Source organism: Leptonychotes weddellii, chromosome 8 (assembly GCF_054177405.1).
Source record: "Leptonychotes weddellii isolate Sample4059 chromosome 8, ASM5417740v2, whole genome shotgun sequence".
In the NCBI taxonomy this organism is placed as follows: Eukaryota; Metazoa; Chordata; class Mammalia; order Carnivora; family Phocidae; genus Leptonychotes; species Leptonychotes weddellii.
The window spans coordinates 63,466,299-63,487,579 of NC_138376.1; the positions used below are offsets into that span (position 1 = coordinate 63,466,299).

Below are 21,281 nucleotides of genomic sequence, written 5' to 3' on the forward strand. Positions count from 1 at the left end.
AGATTTTGTTTTAATTTTATTTCCCTACCAACTTATGATAATAACTAGCTAACCTACCTACCTTCCTTCCTTCCTTCCTTCCTTCTGTCCTTTCTTTCTTCCTTCCTTCTTTCCTTCCTTTCTTCCTTCCTTTCTTTGTCATTTTTTTGGTTCACCTGAGCTTTGTGTAGCTTACTCATTTTCTTTTTGTTGAAGCATATCCTTCAGTAAGTTTTATCAATGAAGGTCTCTGGAAAGTTATGTTCTTATCTTTGTATGTGTGAAAATGCTTTCATTTCCTCCAAATTCTTGGAGTATGGTTAAGCTGGATATAGAATTCTAGACTGACAATTATTTTTCTTCATCATTTTTCAGACATTCAGCCATTGTCTCTGGCACACCTGGTTGGTGAAGAGAAGTGTTCTGTCAGTCTTACTGTTGCTTCTTTTCAGGAAACCTATCTTTTCTCTCTTGTAACTTCCAAGATTTTCTGTTTATTCTTGATGTTCGGCAGTAGATAAGCTTCTATTTTATTTATTTCATTCAGTTTTATGTATTTTCCTCTGACATCCCCTAACTTTCTTCAAATCTGGAAAATTCTTAAAGGTTTCTCTTCCCTAGTCTCTTAACTCTTTCATTCTTTTTTTTTTTATTAACACGTAATGTATTATTTGTTTCAGAGGTAGAGGTCTGTGATTCATCAGTCTTACACAATTCACAGCACTCACCATAGCACATACCCTCCCAGTGTCCATCACCCAGCCACCCCATCCCTCCCATCCACCTCCACTCCAGCAACCCTCAGTTTGTTTCCTGAGATTAAAAGAGTCTCTTATGGTTTGTGTCCCTCTCTGGTTTCGTCTTGTTTCATTTTTCCCTCCCTTCCCCTATGATGTGGATGGAACTAAAGGGTATTATGCTGAGCGAAATAAGTCAATCAGAGAAAGACAATTATATGATCTCACTGATATGAGGAATTTAACTCTTTCATTCTAAAGCATCTATTAAACATATGTTAGAGATTTTCAATCTAGCTGTCATATTCCTAAATTCTTTTTCATATTTTCTACCTCTTTTTCTGTCCATGCTGTGTTCTGGGGGATTTACACAGATCATGTTCCAGTTCATGCATGATTTCTTCACCTGGGTCTAGTCTATTGTTTAGCCTGTTTGTTGAGTCTTTCTATCTCCCCTACTGTACCTTTTGGAAGTTTCTAGTTGGTTCATTTTCAGATCAGCCTATTCTTATTTATTCTGTACCTTTTGAAAGGTTTTATTTACATTTCTGTCTTCCTCTTTGTGCAGTTAAAATATTCACTTGAAAATCTACTTAACAATACTCACTATTAAGCATAAATTCTCCTACTTTGAGATCTTTGGACTTTCCCTTTTTGCTTTGTATTTCTTCCTGTGTTTTATAAGTTATGTCTACAAGCTCAACTTCAGGAGGAGTTATCTTTATTTATTTACTTATTTTTTGAGAGAAAGAGAGAGAACAAGAGAACGAGCAAGAGTACAGGGAAGGGCAGAGGGAGAGAAAGAATCCTAAGCAGGGCTTCACACCCAGTGCAGAGCCTGACATGGGGCTCGATCTCACGACCCTGAGATCATGACCTGAGCAGAACTCAAGAGTCAGACGCTTAACCAACTGAGCCACCCAGGTGCCCCAGGAGGAGTTATCGTTAGAGGAAGTCCTGTCCATGCCCTGAGTTGCAGCGGTCTCTTGATGACAAGGCTCACCACTTCCCTTGCCCAAGTCCTACTGAGTTCACTACTTCAAAATCACCTTTGACACCAGTTTCTCCCCTCCAGATTCCCGTACTGCATGGGTAAGGGAAAGGTGGTTGATTCTGTACTGGTGCATGGTTACAGACTCAAAATTTAAACCTCACAGTGTGGGTGTGGGAGTGGCTGTCAGAATCTTTCTGAGAACCTGAGAAAGTCCACTTTTTCCTGCAACCTTGTTCATGCTGAAGAAGATTTTAGGCAATGTATATAGCTTTTCAGCACATTTTTGGACAGTCTGCTGAATAGAATGCCCATTCCTCCTCCTTGATGTATGTGGGGCTTAAGGCTTAAATTCCTGTCTCACAAAGGTATGAACATACCAACCCTTAAGTAGTCCAGTTTCTCCTAAGGACTGCATGGTTTTAAAAACTGCATATCTTCATGGTTATATGTTCCTTCTTCATTTCTGGCATATGAGGATATCTGTTTCTTTTGAGTTCAGCTATGTCTTTAACATGGAACAATATATATGTTTCAGTTTTATTTTGAATAATAGTGGAGATTTCTGCATCTAGTCTACTGCCATCTTGATGAAATGCCATAAGGCTTTTGTTCATATTATTAACTTTCCCTGAAATGTACTTCTTGTCCCTTTCATATACTCACTCTCCATCCCCCAGTTACTTCCTCCTCTCTTGATTTCAGTTCAAATATAACTGATTCCAAGCTCCACAGATCAGGGACATGTCTATTATTGTTCACCATAGTATCCTCCACTCGCACAATGCCTGGCACACAGTAGGTGCTCAATAAGAATTTATTGAATGAATGAATGGACAAATTAATATTTTGCTTTTGTAACCAGAAGAAAATGCATATTAGACTGTTGGTGGGAATGCAAACTGATGCAGCCACTCTGGAGGTGGCAGTATGGAGGTTCCTTAAAAAGTTAAAAATAGAACTACCCTACAACCCAGCAATTGCACTACTAGGTATTTATCCAAAGGATACAAAAATACTGATTCGAAGGGTCACATGCACCCCAAAGTTTATAGCAGCATTATCAACAATAGCCAAAATATGGAAAGAGCCCAGGTGTACATCGACTGATGAATGGATAAAGAAGAGGTAGTATATATGTATATATATATATATATATATATATACACTATGGAATTCTACTCAGCCATCAAAAAGAATGAAATCTTGCCATTCGCAACAACATGGATGGAACTAGAGGATATTATGCTAAGCACAATAAGTCAGAGAGAGACATATACCATATGATTTCATTCATGTGGAATTTAAGAAACAAAACATGAACATAGGGGAAGGGAAAGAAAAATAAAATAAGATAAACAGAGAGGGAGGCAAAACCATAAGAGACTCTTAACTATAGAGAACAAACTGAGGGTTGCTGGAGGGGATGGGGTGGGAGGATGGGGTAATTGGGTGGATGGGCATTAAGGAGGGCACATGTTGTGATGAGGACTGGGTGTTAGTATGTATATCACTGAATTCTACTCCTGATACCAATACCACACTATATGTTAACTAACTGGAATTTAAATAAAGTCTTAGGAAAAAAAAAAAGAAAATGTGTATTAGAAACAAATCAGTTCTAGTTTGTCATAGTTCTACCTGCCCCCACTTATAATTCCTAGGAAAAGAAATATTCCAAATCTCAAGGGCTAAGATAAATGAACAAAATATGTCAGTAAATCCAAGCCCATATTTACAATTTTTGTTTTGAAATCTTTGACAGCTGTCAAAGAACTATACAATGTTTATGACATACTGTTATCAATGTATTTTTATAAGTATGTTTAATTATAGTCCTTAGGAGAATTACATGTGATTCCAACCTAACAGCTTCCGGTTTCCCCAAACCTGAGATTGAGGAGTGGTTAACCTATTCTAGGTTAAAGCCACATGCCCTCTAGGAAATGTAAAGGAGTGCAGGGGGGAAAAGGCATTCATCTAGAGCTGGCTCACAAAATAAAAACATGAACAAGTCTAAGAATATCCTTACGGGACTCCACAAGCCTTTCTAAAAGTAGGCCTAGGTCCCTGGGGGAATTCATGCATTGCATTTAGACTCAGGGCTGCACAGAAGCAGCTTCTGAGTTAAGGAACATGTTTTAAATTAAGTCATGAAAAGTTATTTAGCTTTGCAGCAAGGAGAGATGTTACAACCGCCTCCTGGAATATACCGAATAGTCTAATTAAGTTAAGTACAGTGCTCCAATTAAGCAATTATTGCTGAGGTAATCACAGGGGGTGCTCCTCCAAGACTGCTCTTCTCACCTTCTTCACCAAAGCCTCCTCTGACCTTCTCTGACTGCAGTTTCTTTAAGTGTTGATCAAACAGCTATCGGGAGCACAGCATCTACTTAGTGTATGGGAGCGACAGGGAGAACAGAGCCCCCTTCCAGCCCCCAGAGTCGTAAGGGAGTCTGGAGACAAGCCACAGTATTAGGAAAATGGAGAGATACCATATTAGGATGACAAACACAGGGAGACAAAACAAGAGAAGCAGCAAAGGTGCTCATGGCTCAGAACTGAGTGTTTTAGATGGTATGCCCAGGGCATTTGGGATATTACCTTCTCTGGGAGTCATGAAGTCCTTCCCTCTTGAAATGAGAGACCATTTTCTTTTCCAGGTTGTGTAGTGCTCAGTTTATTGTCCCTTCCAAGCAAAGTATAGTTTTCATTCCTTTGAATTCTCTACTGAGAGATTAAATGAGTTAATATAGAAAAGTCCATGACCTAATGCTTGGCACATAATATCCTTAATAAATATTTGTTGACATCTCTCACACCTTCTTTCTCCACATTTTTTCAAAAGTGGTCACTACAACTGGTAGCCCGTAGCAGGGCTTTTCCTCAGGAGGTGAGCTGAATTGATGCCGAGGGAGACACCTCTCTGAGAGAGTTTGGAAACCCAGAAAGGAGAGGTGGTGGGGTTGAGGGCAAAGTAATAGCTGGGAACCATGTGAGTCTAGCGTGCATATAACTAACTGGTGAACATCAGTAAACTCCTGTCAACTTAAGACCCAGTCACAGAGGCACTGTGGGAAGCAGGCCAGAACGCTTCCAGACTACATACAGGCTTTTGGCTGAGATTTGAGGCAATTAAAACAAAACCTAATCTTTAAGCAAGTCTGTTGACTCAGTATGTGAAGTCGGGAGTGGAGGCTTAAATGTAAAGAATTTACTTACTGGTATTTCAAAATCAAGTAAAAAATACTGGGGATGTTGCTCTTCTAATTTTTCCTTTGATGTTGGATCTTACTTGCATTTTAAAACATTTTTAGGGGCGTCTGGGTGGCGCAATCAGTTAAGTGTCCGACTCTTGGTTTCGGCTCAGGTCATGATCTCAGCTTCATGAGATCCAGCCCCCTATCAGTGAGCTCTGTGCTTAGTGCGCAGAGGGATGTCTGCTTCTCTCCCTCTCCCTCTGCCCCTCCTCCTGCTCATGGGCACATGCGCTCTCTCTCTCTCTCTCAAAAAAAAAAAAAAAATGGGGGAGAGTGGTGTCCAAAGTGGGGTGAGACACTGTCCCTGTAACTCTTAATTAACCTGAGGAATCTGGGGTCATATGAAGGACTCCTCAGTCATTTTGGTCAAGGAAAGGGATTTATACGTTCAGGGAGTTCTTTCTAGCATCAGCAGTTTTCCTTGATTTCTAGAACAACCCTTGCACCTTGTGACTCATACCCAAAGATTTGAATCACTCCAGGTAGGAGTTTGTGCTAGCAGACCTTTGAAGGCTGTGTGACCTCTTCCCTCTAGAGCAGCCCCTGTTTCGGGGCCATAAGCTCATCTGATTCACCTGCTTAAGGGCTCATCTGGTCTCTTAGTTTTCTTAAACTTGGAATAATTTTCCAGGTTTTTTTTTTTCTTCACAGATTAACATGTTTGAAGAGCCCAGACCCTTACCTCCACCCTCACTCATATCTAGAAACTGACCTAATAATCACTACCAGGTGATTGACAGTCTTTGTCAGTCTTTGTTTAAACACCTTTAGTGACAGGAAACTTAAAATGGCTTGGGAGCCAAGCTGTGAAGTTCTAATCCTCCCTCGTCTCACGACCTTGGGCAACCAAAATGCTCATTACTAGCATTAGAAAATGTAATGGCGATTCATTTCTGTATCATTAGATATAATGTGGACTGTATTTCTGCACTCAGGTTCTCCAATTTTCCCAACAATGTTCTCTGTAGCTGTTTTTTGTCAAAACAGGATTTGATAAAATATTTTGCCTTGTATTTCCTTTAATGTAGTCTGTAGTTAATCCAGTTGATATAATTTCCTTTGCTCCAGAATAATTTCTCTGCTTATTTTCCTTTTTGTTTTCCTACATTGACATTTTTAAAGAGACCAGACAGGAGGTTTTGCAGAACATCCCTCAATTTGGTTGTGTGTGAACAGGACTATTTAGTTTTTTGACAGTTCTGAATTCTGAGAAGTCCTTCCTATACTGAGCTAATTTTTTTTTATTTTATTATGTTATGTTAATCACCATACATTACATCATTAGTTTTTGATGTAGTGTTCCATGATTCATTGTTTGTGTATAACACCCAGTGCCCCATTCAGTACGTGCCCTCTTTAATTGTCATTTCTACCCACTGATGCTAGTTTTAAACTCTTCAAAGAAAATAAAAGTAATCTGCATGGTAATTATTTGTTGAAAAACAATGAATGAATGTTCATGAGCTTTCAGTAAAAATATCCAGGTGTTGGGTGATAGACTTTTGGTGTCTGGGAACACTGGACATGGTGCCCATCTGAGCCAGAGTACTCTCTGTCTAGGTGTCTGGTCCAGCAAGCCATGCTGTTAGGAGATAACAGTTGCATTCATAATGGAAGGAAACAAAAAGGAATCTTAAACAGAAAAGGTTGTAACACTTGGCATCTTTCGTAATTTTTTTTTAGTTAAGCACGGTGCCGGGGGGAGGTTTGGTGGGGGGGTGGGGGTAGTGAGGAGCTTTGCTTGGAAGAAGGGGAGAGATGTGTATGCCGCATGTGGATAGTTTGTAACTGTAGCAGCTACGAATAGTGCCAGGAAGATTTTTAAAAAAGGTTTCGGCCTTTTTTGTTTGTTTGCTAAAGAGAAAAATCATGCTACCTATGTTTGACCTTATTGGAATCAAACACTATGCTTTCACATCTACATTTCTAGTGCAACATTATTGGCAAACAAGCAGTTTAGTAATTCATACTAACAGGAATGTACCTGAAGATCTGAAAGTCTGAATAATTCATTCTTAATAAACACAGATACTCTGTGAGTTTGGCAGTGTCCCTCAGGAGCTGGGAATGAATCAAGTGAATGCAGTTACTCAACGCTCTGAGCAAAGCCCTCAGAGGATTTAATCTAAAAGTTGAGAATAAGGCTTAACCTTAACACAGGATGAGATGAAAGGTGGATGAAAGCAAAAGACCGAAACACCTGCTTAGTGGAAAAGGTGCACAAAGCAGAAAGTGGGTGATTTCCAAGTGAAATGTAAAGACCATGGCTGTCAGAGAGAGGCAGAAAAGGGAGCAGGGATGTGAAAGTCCAGCTCTGCCTTTAACCTTGAGAAAATTCATTGGATCTCTTTCCACATTGATTAAAATAGGAACATTGGAGTCAATGACTTGTAACATTCATTCCCATATTAATGCTCTTTAATTCCGTGACTCTCCAGGAAGGCTCTATGACAGAGGTATTTGTCGTGGATAAGATTTGGTTGGGGTGGGAAGACTTGCGATAGGTGAAAATAATCGACCACCTACTCTTTAAATAAATGACATCAGTGGCATGACCTCCACCATTATCATCACTGATTGGTTGCCTATGAGGTGTCTTGAGGATAAGGAGTATTTTCATTGATATCCTAGGTGGCTACAGGGAAAAGACTGATTTAAATCAATGTTAGGGCTTTCATTCTGTTCCGCCATGGGAAGACATTTCTAGATTCTACTCACCAGCATTTTAATTTGTACAAATCATGTCCTCCTGAATCATAAACTGTATTTCTGGCATGGCCCTCACCCAAATCTCTTTGCTGTCAGTAGTCCTCTCTGGTTTAGCTGAACTCCCATTCCTCTGGTAATTCGATGCTGAGTGACTAGTTAATAAAATTAACCAAATTGGGTGCCTGGGTGGCTAAGTTGGTTAAGTGTCTGACGTTGATCTCAGGTCAGGTCTTGGCCTCAGGGTTGTGAGTTCAAGCCCCGCCTGGCGTGGAGTCTACTTAAAACAAAAACAAAAACATTTAAAATTAACTGAGTAGCCACCACCATAGTTTCTCCACATTCACAGGATTACCTCTCTTTGGTTATCTCCACTGCCAAAAACGCCGACCCCCTAATAATATCTTTCGCCCATAGTGGCTCAACAGCTCCTGTCCCACTACCACCCGGGATTGTCACTCATTTTTGGATGAACTCTATTGATAGATTCTGTTGAAAACTATGAAATCTCACTATGCGGGGGGAGGGCTGGGAAGCGCATACATGTGCTTATGATAATTTGTATAAAATTTCAGGGACTTATTATAAACCCTCATTTTAAATTGATCATGAAATTAATTTTTTTTTTTTGTTAAGCCCACATAAAAAAAGAATGAAATTGCCTTATTACATGATTCAATTTGCTAATTTCCTCCACACTTCAGGATGGTATAGTCTCAGGGGTGTGGTTGTGTTACCAGGATTTCTGTCAGGCCGATTTCCAGGTTTTCACTTAAAACGTACACATTAAAATCCTTTTGCAAATCCAGCTGCAGGAATATAAGACCCATTTATCTGAACCAGGCTGTGTCTTCAAGTCTGTGTTGGATAGTCTTTCTTTTTTTTTTTTTTTTTTAAGATTTTATTTATTTATTTGAGAGAGAGAATGAGAGAGAGAGAGAGCACAAGAGGGGGGAGCGGGAGAGGGAGAAGCAGACTCCCTGCCGAGCAGGGAGCCCGATGCGGGACTCGATCCTGGGACTCCAGGATCATGACCTGAGCCGAAGGCAGTCGCCTAACCAACTGAGCCACCCAGGCGCCCCTTGGATAGTCTTTCTGTCATTTGTTTTTCTTTTGTGGCTGTAACATTTGTAATCGCTCCATCATTTGCATAGCTTCATCTGTCGGGTGTGTTTAATCATAGGGTAGGCGCCTGTGATCTTTGCTCCTTCCACGGAGGAGAGGCCACCTCTAGACCCTTCCCTGGGGTGTGGCAAGTCAATGATACTGCCATGTGGTCAGTCACAAAGGTCATTTTGTTGGTCCATTTCTTTGGGGACAATAGGTAATAAGAACCTCCCATATGAGTTTCAAACCTTTTATACAGTTCTCCAACTACCATGTGTAACTTTGCTTTTGCTGATTAAAAAAAATGAGGTTTATTCCTTCATAAATCTCTGTCAAATTTATTTTCCTTGGCTTCTTTCCTACCACCCTTAGTTACCACTTTCTCTCACTTAAATGAATAGCGCAGGAATCAGCCCTCTGTGTCTGTCTTCCAGTTTAGCCAAACGTAAAGTCTGGGCTTGGTGCCCCCTCTGCTGTGTCCAGGAGAATCTGTTCTCCTGACAGAGAGATGGGGTGGCCTCTGATCTTGAGAAGCCAAACTGAATCAGCTCAGGAGTTCTGAGTCTCGGGCATCCGAAGCCCGTTTTATTTGAGAGGATGCTTTGGGAAGGGGTTTTCCTCTTTCTTTCCTGCTTTGCCCTAGGCTGTCATCACTTTCTGCCTAGTTAGATTCCCTCAAGCAGTTTGGCAATGTTCAACGCCTTCCTCTTCTTAGGTTCAGCTATCCATTTTTCAGTAGCCTCTAGCCGTTGAAAACGTGGAGCTAATTTCTATGTAGCTTCATCTGAGAATCTGTTCTTATTGGTCAATGACAATTTTAGACTCAGAATCTGGGTGTCTGTTTACATGTGGTATGGACTTGATCCAAAGTTGCAAGCTTGAAGAGTAGGAATGCCAGAATCCCAGAGTCCCAGAAATGGAGGGACCTAAAACAGCACTGGGCCTAAGTGTTTTTTTTGTTTTGTTTTTTTTTAATATGTTACAGATAAATGATTTGGAACCTAGAGTTCTTTTGGGAGGGATGGGGTGGCTGGGTGGAATCTAGAGTTCTTAAAATAACATAGCTAAGATTTGAAAATGGAAAGCAGTTTCCAAAAAATGGCATGGTTTTCATTAGCATTTTATTTTTTAGCTGAAAATGAAAACATAATGAGTCTTGCCGAAAAATATCCACATTCAACAGTTATTTTCCAGGAAAGATAAATTTGGGAATTCAAAGGCTTTAAAATGTCTTTACTGTGACATCAGGTATCACATGGAAACTCCCAAAGAAGTCACAGAAGTTGCTAAATGATGTGTGATGGTTTACAGTGGGTAACCCCTTGCTTCACCATGCTTGAGTCTAGGAAGGGGCATCAAGGACGGGCTCATAGTCACAAGGTATCAGAAACTCCTTAAGCCCCAACCTACAGGAATCCGAGGGGTCAGGGTCCATCTCCAGTCCTCCCGCAGGTGTCCATGGTGGCCGCACTCCGGGCAGCAGGCTGTTGTTTTACTGCCCCCACATGAACTGTTTAACACTGTCACCCCAGAAGTCTGTTGCTCTTACCTTTGCTTGTGCTGCTGTGTTCAGCATTTCCTTCAAACATGCCAAACTTGACGCTTTTACTTTTTGAACTTGCCAGTTTTTAATGGCTCCATATAAAGATACCTTGATACGTCTTTTAGCTTTCTCTCTCTGCATCTTGACAATGTCTGAGCATTGTTGAATGGCATTGCTTAGGGTAACTTCAAAATACTGTCAACCCACGAGACAGCAGCAGTGTCCGGGTTCCCCATACCAAGGAATTCTTTCCTGGAGGTCAGTGACTCCCTTCATGGTCTTGCCCCCGATCTGCTTTTTCCATACACCGCATCCTGAAAGGGGGCATGCGCAGCAGCTTGGCACACAGGCCCTTGGTAACCTCTTGTTTTGGCTTCTCTGGCCTCATATCCCAAAGCACCTGTCCACACTAACGCCTACCCTTTGCTCCAGCCTGTCAGTCCTCCTTATGAGTATGGATTCCATATTTACAAATTTGCCTACTCTATGAAATATTGGTGACCCAGATCATAGTTGGGGCACTTTGGTGGTTGTCGTGGGCGTGCACAGGTGTGGAGTGGTAAAAGACTTGAGTCGCCCAAGGGCTCATTCCCAGCTGAGGTCAAACAGGGTGATGCTCTGCTTTCTTGTTTCGGCTGTCATTCTGTGAATACGTGTCCTTTTCGTGGTTTATTTGGTGCCATGTTTTCTCTATTTTTGTACTTTTTGTTGGTGATTTCACTGTTTACAATGGCCCCCAAGCATAATGCTCAAGTGCTGCCTCATGTTCCTAAGTGCAAGAAGTTCCTTATGAAGAAAATATGTGTTAGGTAAGCTCTGTCCAGGCATGAGTTATAGTGCTGTTGGCTGTGAGTTCAGTGTTCATGAATCAACAATATATCTTAAATAACATGTCTTTAAACAGGAACACAGATAAAAGAAAGTTAAGTATTGATCGGTTGATGAATATATTGTGACCGGAGGCTTGTAGGAACTTAACCCTGTGTTTTCCCCTAGGAGCAATGGTTCAGTATTTGCTAAGTCAGTGTTTGCAGGGACTTTATAGAATGGAACCGATGCACATGACCACAGGTGAGGTACAGCAGTCCCCCTCCACCCCCCACCCCCCCTGCCCATTTGCGGTTTTGCTGTCCAAGGATTCAGTTTCCCTCGGTTAACTGTGGTTTGGAAGCAGGTGATTTTCCTGACGTATCTCCAGAAGGTCAACAGTGGTCTAAACCTAGGACACAATGCCAGCATCACTCATCTCACTTCATCTCTGCATGCGGGCATTTTATCATCTCACACCCTCACTAGAAGAAGAAGGATGAGAGGAGTGCAATGACATATTTGAGAGAGAGAGAGAGACTGCATTCACATAACTTCTATCATAGTATGTTGTTATAATTGTTCTCCTTTATTATTAGTTGTTAATCCCTTACTGTGCCTAATTTATAAATTGAACTCTATCACAGGTGTGTATGTATAGGAAAAAACAGTATATGCAGGGTTCAGTACTGCCTGTGGTTTCAGGTATGCACTGAGGGTGTTGGAATGTATCCCCCATGGATAAGAGGAACTACCGTACTTGCAATTCCTTAACTACTCCAAGCATTTAAATACTCCACCTAGTGTCCGTGCCTGAGGCTCTCCTCTTTCATCTGTGTGTCTGGCAGCTTTCCTCCAGCTCCTCAATCTGCCAGCCCCCTTTCACCCTGCAAGACGTAATTCACTGATTCATTTGTCCCCTTGCTTAGTGTGTGCTTCACCCACGACCCATTGTGTATGTTCACATAAATTATTTGCATCTGAATTGGAAGGATAATTTCAAGGGGAGGCAAAATCTCAGACATGCCGGTGGAGCTAATGTGGAAGGGAGGGGCAAACCTACAGCTTTGTGTTGGCCATGCGGTGGGTCTCATGGGGACGAGAGGGACAGGTTGATAAGGTGAGCTTCTTGTCTTCCTCCCTATTGGATACATTTCCCCACACTCTCAGTTTCTTCTGCCTCTTTGGAGATGGCTCTGATTTGGAGACATGTGAATGACCTATGATGGAAAATACTTGAGGACAAAATATATTACTATAAATATATGTAGAAGTACTTGAATGACTGGCTGGAAGTTTCCGGGGGAGAAAAAGAAATAAGGAAGCCTTGAGAACACAGAAATAAGTGGGTTCATAGAGAGTGGCCCTCTTTCCCACCCTCCTGCCTGAGTCCCAGGAGGCCACACAGCCCCTTCGTTGGAGCTGTAGGATTCAATAATGTGGTTGGGGCAGAACCTTGTTCTCTTACTAGAGCTTGTAGAGGTGGTAGGACTTCAGAGTAGAGATGACCACAGTGATTGTTGAGCCTGAAAGGGCCCTAGCAACCTCACACCTGCACCACACTGTGGAACATAATTGCAGAATGACTTCCTTAGATAGAGAAGCAGAGCAAGGCACCACATCGTCCCTGAAGGGACCACAAGGCTGAGAGTGAGGGATGCATTTTTCACAAGCAGGTGGCTGATGGGATCTAATCTTAACTGTTGCTGATGCGTTCAGATGCCATCATCGGTCAGACTGATCTTTTCCTTCGAAAGGTTTCTCCCCTCTCCCTGGACTTAGGCACAACCCTGGAGAACTACAAATTCATGGATACAGTTTCTGCCACCCCAATAGAATGGAGGATTTACATAGAAAAATAACAAAAGCCCTGGCACCTTTCTTACACACGGAGTCACCGAGATTTGTATCTACTAGGAGGTTTTAAAACAATCAAAATAATCACGCAGCAGAACTGTGTTTGCAGATATGCAGTAAAATGTCATAGTAAGCCAAGTCACTCAGAAAATATTTGCAGGTTAAATATACTGAGATGCTTAAGTGGACATGTAAATCTGTGGCTTATTTGGCACAGATCTTTATATTATTTTACAAAACCTTTCATTCATGCTTTTATACAGACACTCCATACTCAGGGCCAGCATGTCCAGCCCCATCTTCTGCCCCTTCCTGACATCTGGCCCAGTGTCTGGTGTTCCATAGGTAGTCAGTAAATAGTTCTCAAACCAAGGGATGGGTACAAAGAACACACACCTGTTCATGGAATCTTGGAAAGCTATCATGGAGGACACCCTTGGGACCCAAGCCTTCTTATGATTGGGAGCCACTGTTGTTTATACAATATCTATCCCCTCCTCCATGGGGCTGGTGTGCTCATCCTTAGGTGACAACCATTACTTGCTAATCCAATCAGGAAATGCTGTTTTCCTACTTTCACAGCCTCTCTTAGAGCTCTGGTGGACCTATGACCCCGTGCTGGTTATTCCCAGGGACCAATAAGGTAAGGGTTTACATCCACAGTATCTTCTGGAAGTCCTGCACTTTACCGATAAAAGGGACAGATGTATTGGGTGCAACACCCATTCCCGTTTCTTTCTGACTTAAATGCCTTAGCAGCCTTTTTACAACCAAGAGAGGAAGTTTTTTGTAGAATTGTAGAATACTGGCTCTAATGTTGCTGATTGGCAGAGCCAATGCCAGAGCTTGCTGCCTCCAGATTGTTGTGTGAGTAAATAAACCCTGGTTGCTCAGGCCGTTGTTAGGTATCCTGTTCCTTGCAGCCAGAATATTCCAACACGATACACTTGTGCTGATTAAAGAAGCTAAGTATAAGACAAAGAAATTCAATCCAGCTTTATGTAGTGGGTTGTGCTTTCCCTGCTTTTTTTCCTCAGGAGAGTTTTTGAGTGATGGTCTTTCATGGGAAGGAGAGGATAGCTGGTGCCGAGGCACAAAGGGAGCCCAGCGTGTCTGTGTGTTAACACTAGGAGGCCAGGGGCCAATGAAATCCTGCCTCCGTTGGGTAAATCTGTCCCATAGCCTGTTTTTGTAGATAACACAACCTCAGCACTGTGGGAAGCCAAGAGTGGACAGATGCCCAGGAGACGATTAATTCCTCAAAGCTCCTGGCCACATGTGCCTCTTTCAGTTTAAATTAATTGAAAATAAAATAAAGTAATTCTGTTTTTCCGTTGCTGTCCAATATGGTAACCACCAGCCACAGTCTTCCAAGTGCTCAGTAGCCACATGAGGTTAGTGACTAATGTGTTGCGCAGCATAGATAATAGAGCATTTTCATCATCATAGAGAGCTTGATTGGACAGCATTGTTTTGTAAGAGGGTGGGCAAACATTTTTCTTGGAGAAGACTAGGTAGTATATATTTTAGGCTTTGCAGACCAAGAAGCCAAATTGAAGATATCCCGTATTTCTGTGGCAGCTACTCAACTACTCAAAAAGCAGCCCCAGACGCTAGGTACACAAATGGGCATGGCTCTGTTCCAATAAAACTATTTGAAAATTAGGCTCTGGACCGATTTGCTGACCCCTGCTTTAAATGTTAGCTGCTTTGATGTTGGGCTTTCTTTGTGACTTCAGCATTAGCTGTCCTAATTTGATTAATACTCCTATTCCAACTGGGTAGTCAATAGCATGTACCTTTGATATCATTCTAAAAACTTCACACAAAACATTATCAACATATAGCTTAGAATAAACGTAAAGAATTAGAGCTTAATGTTTTTTTGGGGGGGTTCAAAATACCCCTGCTTCAGCACAATTTTATATTTTTACATTTCCAAATTCTTCATCTCTGGTTCTCTCCTCGAGCACTAATATCTTGATGATGAACCGTCTGATGCCCAGCTGAGCATAGTGAGGACTTAAAGCCAGCAAAAGGGATCATAGAAAATTCAATAAGAAGTACAAATACCATCTCGATTTAGGCCAGCCTGATTTCTTGTGTCTGCCGAATCAATCATTTGCAGGACTGCCAACAGACCTCCTAGAGTGCTGAACTGGAAGTCAGAAGTAGTAAATATTAACTAGCTTTGTGACTTTGGGCAAATAATTCACATGGTCAGGCTTGTGTTTCCCAATTTTACCTTCTAGCACTTAAAGGTTCTGTTAGAGGTCTGTGCCTAATTATCCACCAAGTAATTACCACCCTGGCATGCTCACTCTTTTTATTTGATTATATCGCCCTCTTGTGGATGTATCCTGTATCTGCCCTGTGATTTCTTTCCTCTCGCACAGCCACTTGCTCAGGCCAGGCTCCTCTCTCTGCATTATCATGTCATGAACTGCAGTATTTTGTTCATGAACAATGAGGCCCAAGTGTAGAGGGGAAATTAAAAAGTCCCTTCACTTCTGTTAATTCAATTAAAATAAAAAAGCCAAACTATCCCACTGAATTATAGTTACAAAGGACCTTAGACAGCATGCCCCAGATTTCAAATACCACATGCGGTTTTCAAATATATAGTTACATTGTGAGAATATAAAAACACAGGCAGGAACTACATAAGCCAATTTCAGGATGGAGGTTGCTTCTGCGGAGAGAGGGAGGTAAACTGGGAAGGGGGACTTTGTATCTATAAAGTTTTATCTATTAAAAAGAAGGATCTGAGGACAATATGGTAAAATATTTTTTAACAACTGGACTTGGTGGGGTAGATATCACAACATGATTTTATGTGTTCGCACCACTTTTTTTTGTTTTTTTTTACATGTGCATCTGGAAATCTCTCTTCCCTACTCCTGGATGGTATTTTGGGCAGATTCCAGAGCTTTTGTGGTTAGTTTTAGGTATTAATTCATAGTCTGTGTTAAAAGTTTTTATTTTATTTATTTATTTTTGTGTGTGTGTGTTAAAAGTTTTTAAAAAGCCCCAGTCTAAACAGAAGCTTTAGTCTCTCATTCAAGCATCCTTCGCTGTGCTTGGTGCCTGGACTTACAGGTTCAACCTCTTCTTTTCCTTACTCTGTGCTATCCCTTGATCACAGGGACAGCAGAGAGCAACACACACACACACACACACACACACACACACACACAGGAAGCAGTGGCGGGAAGGAGAGGTCAGGGCAGAACGATCTGACTTGACTGGCTCAGTTTGCAGTTTGGGTTGGTACCCTCTGGTTATGGCAGACGCCCATATGATATGGGGCACATCTGGGGCTATTTGGAGACTTCTCCATGAGAGAACTACCCACCATATCTTTGTCTGGCACCATTATGCTTCTGATGGTGCACCCCATATGGAGCCTTGCTGTTGGGGTCACCTCGCCCAGGTAAGTAGACCTCCTGGATGGGGCTGTGTCCAGATGCCACAAGGTTTGCTGTCTTCCATGAGACCCCTCCTGACTATAGGAGACATATTTCCTTCTTTTCAGCTCCCAATGCTCTCATGGAGGTTTCCTCTCCTCCCTTGGCCAGGGATACCTGATGCCTTTACCAGTCTCTTGCCTTTGCCAGTCTCTATGTCCTCTGGAGTTCAGAAGCTCATGGCAAGCTTTCTGTGGAAGCGGAAACTGCTCACTTTTGGAGTGAGCAAGTCACGCGGGCGGGACTAGCACCCATGGAGGGAGGAGGAAGCTCAGACCTTTGACCACTCTTTCCAAGGGGATCCTCTCTGCCAATCTTAAAGACTCTTTGCCTTCTCTTTTATAGCCTGTCTGCACCCCTGGAAAAACCTAACTCCAAATGGCAGATCTTTGTCTAGAATCTTGTATCTGTAATTGCCAGCCATAGGTATGGGTATCTTTGCTCCTCAGGGCTGGTTTTACCCCTGGGTCTCCTTTTTTGTCTGAGTCTTTTTTTTTTTTTTTAAAGATTTTATTTATTTATTTGAGACAGAGAGAATGAGAGAGAGCATGAGAGGGAGGAGGGTCAGAGGGAGAAGCAGACTCCCTGCCGAGCAGGGAGCCCGATGCGGAACTCGATCCCGGGACTCCAGGATCATGACCTGAGCCGAAGGCAGTCGCTTAACCAACTGAGCCACCCAGGCGCCCTTGTCTGAGTCTTTTTTGATGAACCTCATTCAAAGGTCTATCAATACATTTGTGAAGCTTGGGTTTTTAAGTACATGACAGTTATTATATTACTTTTTATTTTCACTTATAGAAATATGCCTTAATATAATTTAAACAGTTATTCTAATCTACACATTGTACTCTACAAGTGAGGAGACTAAAATCTAGATAAAGTCATCTGCCCCAAATCACACATCCAGAGTCAGAACCCACAGACCCAGATTCCCAGCCTTTATGACCTTGAAATCTATTATGCCGTTTACCCAAAGCACAGAAAGTGTAGTGCTCACTGTCTTTGGAATTTATGTGAGTGTGAGATTAAAAATATTCTTAGCTTAGGGACGCCTGGATGGCTCAGTCGGATAAGTGGTGGACTCTTGATTTCAGCTGAGGTTAGGATTTCAGGGTCCTGGAATCAAGTCCCACATCGGGCTCCACCCTCAGACTAGAGTCTGCTTCTCTCCCTCTGCCCCTCCCCATGCTCTCTGTCTCTTTCTCTCTCTCAAATAAATAAATAAATCTTAAAAAAAATATTCTTAGCTTAGTTAATAACAAGGGGTTTAATTATCAAAGTATTTTTCAGAGGGCATCAAATTAGAGGTAATATTCTGAAATTTGGGAGTATCTGGGATCTTAATCATGTTGTAAGGAATAACAAATACAAATAGATCCAGGTTTTGAGTCCACACACACAATGACTTGTTGAAACTGAAGACATATTGTTCCAATTAGCTAATGATTTTGGTAATTAACAGTTAAGCCTATTCTCATTTTATAAAAAGTAGACATGTGCAAGTCATGGTCCAATGCCGAGCTCATTAACAACTTTATTATGTCATTGAAAATTCAAACAACCATCTTCTGTCTTCCTGGGATTGTTTTCACAAGTGTCTCCATCCATCTATCCAACAAACATTTATTTAGAGCCTAGAATGTCTATCTCCCTTCTGTCTCCAGCCCTGACAATCTTTTATTTATTTATTTAAGATTTTTTTTTCAATTTATTTATTCATTTAAGACACAGAGATACAGAGAGAGAGAGAGCATGAGCAGGGGGAGAGGCAGAGGGAGAGGGAGAAGCAAGCTCCCTGCTGAGCCAGAAGCCCGATGCGGGGCTTGATCCCAGGACCCTGGGATCATGACCTGAGCCGAAGGCAGATGCTTAACCATCTGAGCCACCCAGGCACCCCTCCCTGACAATCTTTTTTTGTGAAACACATCCCACCCAAGGAACAGCTTGCTTGATCAAACTAACTACCAATGATAAATTTGTCTCTGCTGTTACTCTGCCAGAAGGGGACTTCAAGTTGCTGAGGCTTGTTTTAGGGTCAGTGATGAGGATGGATCTAAATTGTGAGGATAGTTGAGAACAGTCTTTGGAAATTTAGAGGTGCACCCAAGTGTAATGGAATTTTATTAAATATTGGGGTGTTCTGGTCATCTTTCACTCCTGCCGCACTTCTGTTGCTCTGTTCTTACTATTTGGTTTCACTGATTTCTTTTTTGATGCACAATTTGTGTCTTCTTGCCTGGCAGTGAAGAGGTGAGTGTGGCAAGCGGGCCGGGGGTTTATGGTGTGTGTGCGAGTATGTATGCATATGTGGGCAAGATGCCCAGAGTTCCAACTTTTAAGTAAGGTACATAGGGAAAACTCTTTTTCCTTTAGTGAATCTTTAAAGAGGTAGAAGTTCAGAATGATGCTTCAGAGCACATCCACATTTTCAAACACCGTTTTTAGGATTTTAAAGTTAAGAAGGTCGTTGTGTGATTTGAAGTATATTCTGCAATTTAATTATATTTAAGATGAATAATATTCTTGTACTTAGGAGAACAACTGCTTCCTTCAGTTCACTGATGAAGAGAAAATAAATACTTAGAAATTTCCAATCCCTTGTTAAGAGTTTGTCAAAATGTGGAATGTGTGCACATTATAAATGCAGGGGTAGAGGCTATAGAAAGAGGGTGGGTTGGGAGGGAAAGCACAGCTGGCTGCTTAGGGCAACCCATGCAAACCACTGCTTTGTGGGGAGGTCACCATGGGACAAGGGCAGGTCCTTAGCTTTGTTCCTCATAAGTGCGGTTCTGTGAGTGTTGAGCACCAAACTGTGTGTGTGTGTGTGTGTAAGTGTGTGTGTGTGTACAATGTTAATTCTAGGAACATCCCATAGAACTAGTTTTCTGTGAAAATCAGTTTGAGAAAATTCTGGGTTAGGTAACTAGTAACAGTTAATCGTAATCAAAGCATTTGCTTTCTGGGATGGTACCAAAAATTCCATGAGTTTTTCAGAATCCCCCTCCTCTGGTCTTTTTCAACATCCTGTTAACATAAATTTAAATGATATAAATAATTGATATTATGCAGCTTACGTTGTGGTTTCCTTGTTGAGATTTTAGAAGATATTCCTTTCCTTACATGAGATATGGGATGTATCTCATTCTTGATGGTAATAATGGAGGACTCCTGTACACAACTCATCTCATTTTTATATTCACATTTACTGGCTTCCCATTTGGAGGGTATAGTGGGTTAAATCATGTCTTTCAAAAATTCACGTCCACCTGGAACCTCGGGATGAGACCTTATTTGGAAATAGGGTCTTGGCAGATGAAATTAGTTAAGGATCTTGAGATGAAATCATCCAGGACTTAATCCACTAAATCCATTTAATCTACTAAATCCAATAATTGGTGTCTTTATAGAAGAAAGAAGAGGGAGATTTAGACAGAGGACAGACACAGAGAAGACCGCCAGGTGAAGACAAGGGGAGAGAATGGAGTGATACAGCTATAAGCCAAAGAGCACTGAGGATTCCTGGGGCCCCCAGAAGCTGGAAGAGACAAGGAAGGATCTTCCTTAAAGCCTTGAGAGGGAGGGTGGTCCTGCTGATACTTGGACTTCAGACTTCTAGCCTCTAAAATTGTGAGTAAATTTTACATTTTTGTCATTTAAGCCACCAAGTTTGTTGTAATTTGTTGGAGCAGCCCTAGGAAACTAATGGGGAGGATGACAATTCTTGGTATTTCTTCCCAAATTATTCTTTAGTTTGCAATTTACTGGCTACATTCAGTACAGGGGATCTTCTATTGAACAAACTACATTCCCAGCATTGTTTGGCCCATGTTTTCCAACAGATTACTAATGAAATTACAGTGACTATATTCTTAAGATAGTATTTATTCACTTATTTATTCATTTAAAATGCATACACATATATAGTATTCCTGAAGTTTGTGAGTCAAGACATACTTTCATAAGGGCATATTTAACTGACAACATAGCACAACTCACAGTAGGAGCCCAAGTGCTGGATTCAAGTTCTTTGGTGCAGGACAGAGGAAAAGAAAAGAAGATCCTTCTCCTTTTTGAGACACAGAACAAACTGGGCCTAATGATGATGATGATGATTTTTTGAAATAGGTGAAATTTGTTCAACATCTTCCTCCCTCTTGTCCTCTCCTTAGTCTTCTTGGCACATAGTTTCCTCATTTACCTTAACCCTTTCCCTAACCCTGTCCCACTCCAAAAAGGACCACATGCTCTAAAATTATTACTAGCAACCCTCCCCCCCAGCCCTCCAACAAAATTCACCCCCTGTGCACTCTATGTTTTGTAGGATTTGGTTAATCAGATTACTTTGAATTTATATTAATGGATGAATGCTTGACTTTCTTACAACCCAGGAACATTAGCATTTTAAGAGAACACTTATGTATTTGTTACCTGCCTTCCTTCTAGCCACTGAAAGTTTGGAATCCTTCTTAAAGCTTCATCTTTAAAAAACAAAGTAGTTTCATCAGGACCCTGCACAATGCTTGATGTGTATGGGTGGGTCTTTGGGGAGCCAGAGTTGCAATATTCATGGGACTAGAGAAGAGGGCTATCAGTCAGTGGCCTGAGGGCCTCATCTGGGAGACCCAAAGTAAAGGGGATTAGGATCTAGTTTAAGTAATTGAGGCAAGTGGAAGAGAGTGGGTACTGGGTCCAACTGGATTTACTATGCATCTCATGGTCAGAGAGTTGATCTGATACTGGGCACTCAGCATGAAGGTATCAAGAGAGAAGTTGAGCCAGTCACTCATTGTCAGCTGTATGAGGAGAAGAATAGAAAGGAATGATCTA

At 41.6% G+C, this 21,281-nt stretch overlaps 1 protein-coding gene and 1 long non-coding RNA gene across 2 annotated transcripts in view; both read left to right on the forward strand.

Annotated features, from left to right (window-relative positions):
• The window catches only part of LOC145722850 (uncharacterized), a 37,514-nt gene extending 16,813 nt beyond the window's left edge, over positions 1-20,701 (forward strand). Inside the window, exon 4 of the long non-coding RNA XR_014147423.1 lies at positions 19,862-20,701. This is a non-coding gene — a long non-coding RNA (uncharacterized LOC145722850). The remainder of the gene's footprint in view (positions 1-19,861) is intronic.
• The window catches only part of NT5E (5'-nucleotidase ecto), a 108,997-nt gene that overhangs the window by 47,062 nt on the left and 40,654 nt on the right, over positions 1-21,281 (forward strand). The gene's annotated exons all lie outside the window — the stretch shown is intronic.